Below are 6,628 nucleotides of genomic sequence, written 5' to 3'. Positions count from 1 at the left end.
ACACTTTATTTTTGTTTACATGAGCATTGTACCCAGTGCAGAAACTATTTTGTATGGCCCAAATAAAGTGCACAGTGCTATATGTGACATGGCAGCTTGTTGACTTGCCACAAAAATTATTCTTTCCCTGTTACCATCGCTATTAGCATCGCAAATTTACATGCACACGTCGTTATTTGTGTCATTATCAGCATTGCTATTTGCGTCGGTATCAGCGTCGCATTTGTGATGTTGATACCAACGCAAATAGCAACACTGATAACGACGCTAATACCGATTGTTCTATATGGCGTCGCCAATAACAACGCTTTTTGTGACAACGGGGAAAATTTTGTTATTTATATTTTCATTGCTTTTAACATCGCTATAAGGCCTATATCTTGTGGTGATATTATATCTTTGTTTGAACCTCTATAATCTAAAATAGCAAAAAAGCCTTGTCAACAAAACATTTGCTATAAGCTTTTAAAGGGAAAGTTTTTATTTCTTACCTCCATTAGACTTCAAAGAATTTGGTAGTTGAATTTATTTGTTTCCATCCTGCTTTAACTTTGGTATCTCTAGGATCGCGAGGTTGATAATTAGGTTGCTCCTTAGGTTCCTCCTTCTTAGGCTTGTTTGTTTCCTTGAATTTACCCTTCTCAACCTATGCTTTTTTCTTTTTACTTCTTTTGAAGTTCTTCCTTATCTCCACTATTTTCTCCTTGGGTTCTTCTTAGCTGAATTCCTTTTTGGGCATTGCTTTGCAAAGCACCCATCTTCTTGACATCGACCAACAACTCAATCCCATTAGGATCAAAAAGCTAGAGCATCTCAAGGATCTTCTTCCTCTTATCCCAAAGTGCGAGAGGCAACTTGCTCCACTAGTTGATATTATTGTAAGAACATAGAGTGCTCTACCTAGCACTTCTACTAGCACATAAGTTCTCCATCTAGCAAAGTAGGAAGTCCATGAGAACTAGCCCATATTGGGCATTCAATTTGCAAGACCTCCTCATGAATAAAATCAACATGACATGGAAGCATGTAAACAAGGCTCACTTTAAGCCAAACAACTGAACCCAAAACCTAATCTCTTTTTGCTTTAAATGAAAGCAAGACCCAAAAGAAACCTCATGGCAAGCAAAACAATGTGAGCACCACTTTGATCCATAGGTGAGCCAAAACAATCTAGCAAACTCATCCTCAAGGGGGAACTTCCCTTAAATACATGTACATGTTGCATAGAGAATACTTAGCGTTGCTTTGCAGAATGCATGGCAACAAGGATACCACTCATGCACATAGCACTTGCTCCCCAAATTCTATTGTGACTCTCTTTTAATTCTCATTGAAATCATTTTGGTCACCCCACATCTTCTTCTCTAGCTCTTCCATGTTCATGCTAGCAATGACAATGTTAGCATAATCCATCTCCATCCCAGTGCCTTGCTTCTATTGCTTTATGTTTGTGCTATGTGTTCCATCATCTCTTACTCCTTGTTCACCCCCCTAAATATGCTACATGCATGAAAGGGGGAGCATATGCCACATGTTGGTAGGAAATACTTTTTTTTTAATGAACTTAATACAACTACCCTAGTCAATAGACCGTGTGCCATGACTGCCTATTGAGAGCTTCCCTCTTCACGTTTCCACATACTCAAGAGATTCAATGTCTTTCATTAAAGGAAAAGGTTATTACAATTTGAACTGTTTCTATTTTGCTAATGCATGGATATGCTCCTAGTTTGTAAGGGACTCAAATAACTTTTAATAACTATCTACGCTGTCGTGATATTATGAGGACATAGTGTGAAAATGTATGGAATGGATCATCATCCAACTTCTCTATTGATCTAGAGAGTCAATGTGATCTAAGCCATTAGTACTAGTGCGACTTGCATGAATTATCAGAAAATACTAGATTTTTGGATAATTTTAGTCTATTTTTTATATTATTTATTGTAAAAATCTGAAAAAGTTAGAAAAAGCTTCTAGATTAGGATGGCATGCAAAAAGCTAGTTGCTTTTTTAGCCAGTTAGGGAATTTTCACAAGAAGGACAGATTGACGAAATCGCGTGCATCGTGATCGCTGTAAACAAGCTGAAAACTGCAGATTGAACTGAAAGAAGAAGAATGAGTGATCTCGGAGATCCGTGAACAGGTGTCCTGAAGCTTTACCCCCCTTTCAGAGCCAACGGAGCCATCAGATTTGGGTTCTGGGCAGCAGAGAAAGAGCTGATTTTTCTGATCCACGTTTTTGGTCTACAAAGGAGCTCTAGGAGAACTAATGCCTGGAGATTACTTTTGAGTAGAGCAAAGATACCAGGTTCTTTCAATACATATTGTTTCAATTCATTGTGATTTGTTTTTGTCGTGTTTACCACTTGGGTATTCTCTATCTTCTCTTCCATCTCCTATCTCTACTTCCTTCTACTTCTAATCCCCGGGGGATTCGACCTTTTGACAAAAACCCCTTCGACATTGGTGAACCCGACATGAAAGGTCGTCACAAAAGAAGGAAAGATAAGATGGGAGAACCTTCAAATACAATCTCCAGTGATGTTTTGTAACAGTTGGTGCAAAATATGAATATGCTTATGCAGGTACAACAACAACAACATGTGATGCAAGCACTACAAGGGATCGGGCTCATACCCGCGCTCCTAGCCGCACAAAATGACTTGGGAAAAAAAGTGTCGGGCCCGTGTAATAGCGCGTGTATCATCGCGGCCAGAGACATGCGTGTAAAAGCGCGTGTACAGTGACAGCCAGTCGTGCGAATACACGACCCCATACACGCGTTCTGCGCAGTTTTGCTGCAAATTTACACGCGAATCTAACAGACTATCCGCGCAAATATACGCGATTTTGACAGATGACACGCGCTTATACACGCGATCGCAGAGGGAAAAAAAAAATCCAGAGAGTGCTTTTGGGTGCCTGGATGCTGTTCCAGCATCCAGCCACCCAAAGGCACTCTCTAGATTTTTTTTTTGGTGCATTGCACCATAAAAAAAGAGCAATTTAGATTTCAAGACTCACTCTCTATGAATACACGATTCAATATTACTATCTAAAACTTAATACACGACTCAAGACTCACGATTCAATACATTGTCAATACATGATACATTTGTGTACAAGGGAGTCCATATGTCAAAATAGCCCATGGCTTTAATTAGGAACAAATATATACAAAGTCAAATAGGGAGCTAGGTGCAAAAAAGCCCATGGCTTCAGTTACAAAATTTTTTTGTACAACCACATCCTACAGTATTCTGAAAGCTAATCAGAGGATGATGAGGACCCTGTGCTCTCTCCATGATCAGAGGAGCTCGCATCGGTATGTTCCGATGAGTGGTGCTCGCCTCCACCAGGAGCAGTGGCACGAACATCACCAGTGGCGGCTGGATCATCAGGGGCAGGAGCATCAGCAGCTTGTGCCTGTTCAAGAAATATACCGTATGTAAGTATACATATATATGCAATTAAATAAACCGAAATCATTCATTTAGAGTTTTCAAGTACCTATCGACCGTATGGTCTCATGGCCGCGTCAAACTGCGCATCTGTAATACGTCCCTCGTTTCTGAAGATGGCCCACGTGTCACGTCTGCTATTGCGGCGAGCATACCCAGTCTCGTGGGCTGTGGGCCCTCTCCCCATAACCCGTCACTGTAACATAATCAAGATAGTTTGTAAGATCAAAACAATCATAGAATCAATGAATTTGGCAAACAATCAAATAAAGAGGCAAGTTACTTACGAACTCTGCCTCCCACGACTCGACGCCGCTAGATCCGAAATGCGACGATCCAATGGTCTCCATTTGGATCCGTCGTGCCTCCACATGCTGCCTGCTCTTCACGCCTCCCTCTGCGCGCTTCTTTGCCTCCTTCCACTCGCGTTTGTGGGCAGTGGCAGGTTTCTCACAAGGATAGCCACCCGCAGCTACATTCACCCCATCATCGTACGCGAGTTTCTTAAGGTGAGATCTTTTATTACTTAAGATCTCCCTTATTCGCGTCCTTCCCCATACATCCGAGAATGTCGCTCGTGGGGGATTGGGGTACCGACTATGTACACTATCTAGGACCTCCCTAACTAACCGGCTATCCTGATCTTTAAATTTTACAAAACAGTTTCTATACATGTTTGAAACTACCCCCCGCATATACTCCATCACCTCTTTCCCTCTCGCATCCATGACTACCCCGCCCCTATCCATAACATTGTAGAAAATCTCTCCCTCCACCTCTCTCGCCTCCTCCGACTCCTCACTGTCTCCTCGTACATGCCTCCCTCCATGCCCTCTCTCACCGCGTGCCCTACTACCCCCCCCACCAAAGCACCTGCCGCATAATCCTCCACTCCCGCTCTCCCTACTGCGGCGTCGGCTCTCATCTGTACTACGGGAGTAGCCATGACTAGGGGTGGCTGCACGTGACTGTGTACGTGACTGTGGCTGTGAGGGAGCACGTGATGGTGGCCATGAGCCCTCACGTGACGGTACAGAGGAGGGTGTGCGTGAGTGTGTCCGTGCAGGGGTGTGTCTCCTCGGTGAGCGTGTATGCGCAGGGGTACGTCTCGCCGGACTCGCAGGCGTAGACGGCAGTGGAGAGGCTTGTGTACTTGGGGGCGCGGTGTGACCTGGGAGTCTAGGAGGAGGATGGGCATACATATACTCTGTCAGCTCCACTGGATTAGGATGGCGCCCAAAATGGTTTATCATCTCCATCATCCAAGTGGCGTATGCCCACGGATCGGAGGAAGAGCCTGGATCCATGAAGAATCTGCAAAGCGTCGAAATTCCGCCTCAATGAACCAAGCAAAACATGCATATAAAAAATAAACATATCTCCTACAATATATCTCCTCAATATATCTCCTACAATATATAACCTACAACATATATCTACCATTCTAGAAAATAAACATATCTCTTACAATACCAAACATCGAATTAGTAGAAGATCATAAGCCAAAAGAAGAAGTTCATTTCGAATTAGTGACGAAATTCATGAAAAACAAAAACTCTTTCCTCTATCTTGACGGACATTGTCCATCAAGGGAGAAATGACTAAACACATACACAAGGGTTCCTTCTTCTCTCTTTCCTCTATCTTGACGGATGTCGTTTGTCAAGAAATAAATAGTTAAGCACATATACAATGTGTGTGAATTCTATCCTCTGTCGCTTTCAAGTACACATAGCACGGGTGGAAAGAAAGAAAGCGATAGATTTGCCAAAACAAACAAACGACAACCAACCTCTTTGAAAAGTCTTTGAAAAGTGAGTTCGTTGATTCTTGCTTCTCTCTCCCTTTCTGTGTTGTCTGCACCCTTTGCTTCTTTTGGGTAGTCGAAGAGGGAGAAGGCTGGTTCGAAGAGGCAGGTTCGGGGGTTTGGAAGAGCTGGAGGCAGAGGTACTGTAGCGACAAAGAAAGAAGAAGAAGAAGTGTTTTGAAAGAGGGCTTTTGAAAGAAAGAAAGCGATGCAGAAAGAAGAAGAAGAAGTGTTTTGAAAGAGGGCTTTTGAAAGAAAGAAAGCGGCGCGCGCGGTAGGTAAACGCGAAAAGCACGCGTGTAAAAGCGCGTGTAAAAGCGCAGCAGAATACATGTAGACGCGCCTGTACACGCGACACAGAGACTGTTTATACTTTTTTTAAAAACTGATTGTTCTTGTGTATCCATTGTTTTGTGCATAGGATGTGTATGATTTCACTAAAAACTGATCCTACTTCTGTATTGGTTATTTTGGACATAGCATGTCATCATCCTCTTCAAGCAGTTCTGGTGAGGATGAGACAATGCGTCATCGTGATCGCGACGTGTGGCTGGCACAAAGGATCAAGTGTACGTGTAATCGATGTCAAGGGTGCATTGTACGAGCGCGTTGACGAGATGATGCTGGAGCTTCGAGATCTGTTGTCGGAGATGAGTGGGAAAGGGATGACAATAGCCCTGCACCCCACGAAGTTGTGGAAGAGGAAGTGTTTGATGACATGGTGCGGAATCTTTTTAGGGATGATCGCAAAGGTGTGGACGACAATGATATGGAACAAGAGCATCTCTACAATGCTTCATCGACACCGGTTTTTGAAGGGTGCACATTCTCTATTTTACGTGCTTCACTTGAACTGCTCAATATACAAACAGTTTATGGATGGAGCAATGCAAGTCTTGATGCATTATTGAAGTAAGCATTGTAACTTGCAAATTTCAGTTAGTGGTTTTTGGTTTACAGTATAGGGTTTAGGGTTATGGGCTAATTGATGATATTGGATGCAGGCTATTATCAAACATGCTTCCAAAGGGGAATAGACTACCCACCTCAAGAGACAAAGCGAGGCGCTATGTGACATCTCTTGGAGGATTGGATTATGATCGCATACATGCATGCGTCAATGATTGCATTCTCTTTCGTGGGACGCATAAGGAGGCTCGACAGTGTCCCACTTGTGGTGAAGCAAGGTATAGAACAGATGTGAAGAGTTTTGATGTACCTCGTAAAGTCTTGCGACACTTTCCTATAATTCCTCGCATCAAACACATGTTCAAGTGCAAATTCATAGCAGAGCTCATGTCATGGCATTCCTCGCATCGATCGGATGATGGCATGTGGAGAATTCCTGCAGACACT

The 6,628-nt window shown here is 43.0% G+C and overlaps 1 pseudogene; it reads right to left on the bottom strand.

Moving 5' to 3' along the window:
- Nucleotides 1–3,271: 3,271 nt before the first annotated feature.
- On the bottom strand, nt 3,272–4,193 carry LOC148022521 (uncharacterized; annotated as a pseudogene).
- Between the last annotated feature and the right edge of the window lie 2,435 nt (nt 4,194–6,628).

Source organism: Lygodium microphyllum, chromosome 16 (assembly GCF_053477565.2).
Source record: "Lygodium microphyllum isolate KBCC chromosome 16, Lygodium_microphyllum_v1.1.10, whole genome shotgun sequence".
NCBI lineage: Eukaryota > Viridiplantae > Streptophyta > Polypodiopsida > Schizaeales > Lygodiaceae > Lygodium > Lygodium microphyllum.
The sequence above is the reverse complement of the archived record's forward strand: the minus strand, read 5'-3'. Positions and strand labels throughout refer to the sequence as shown.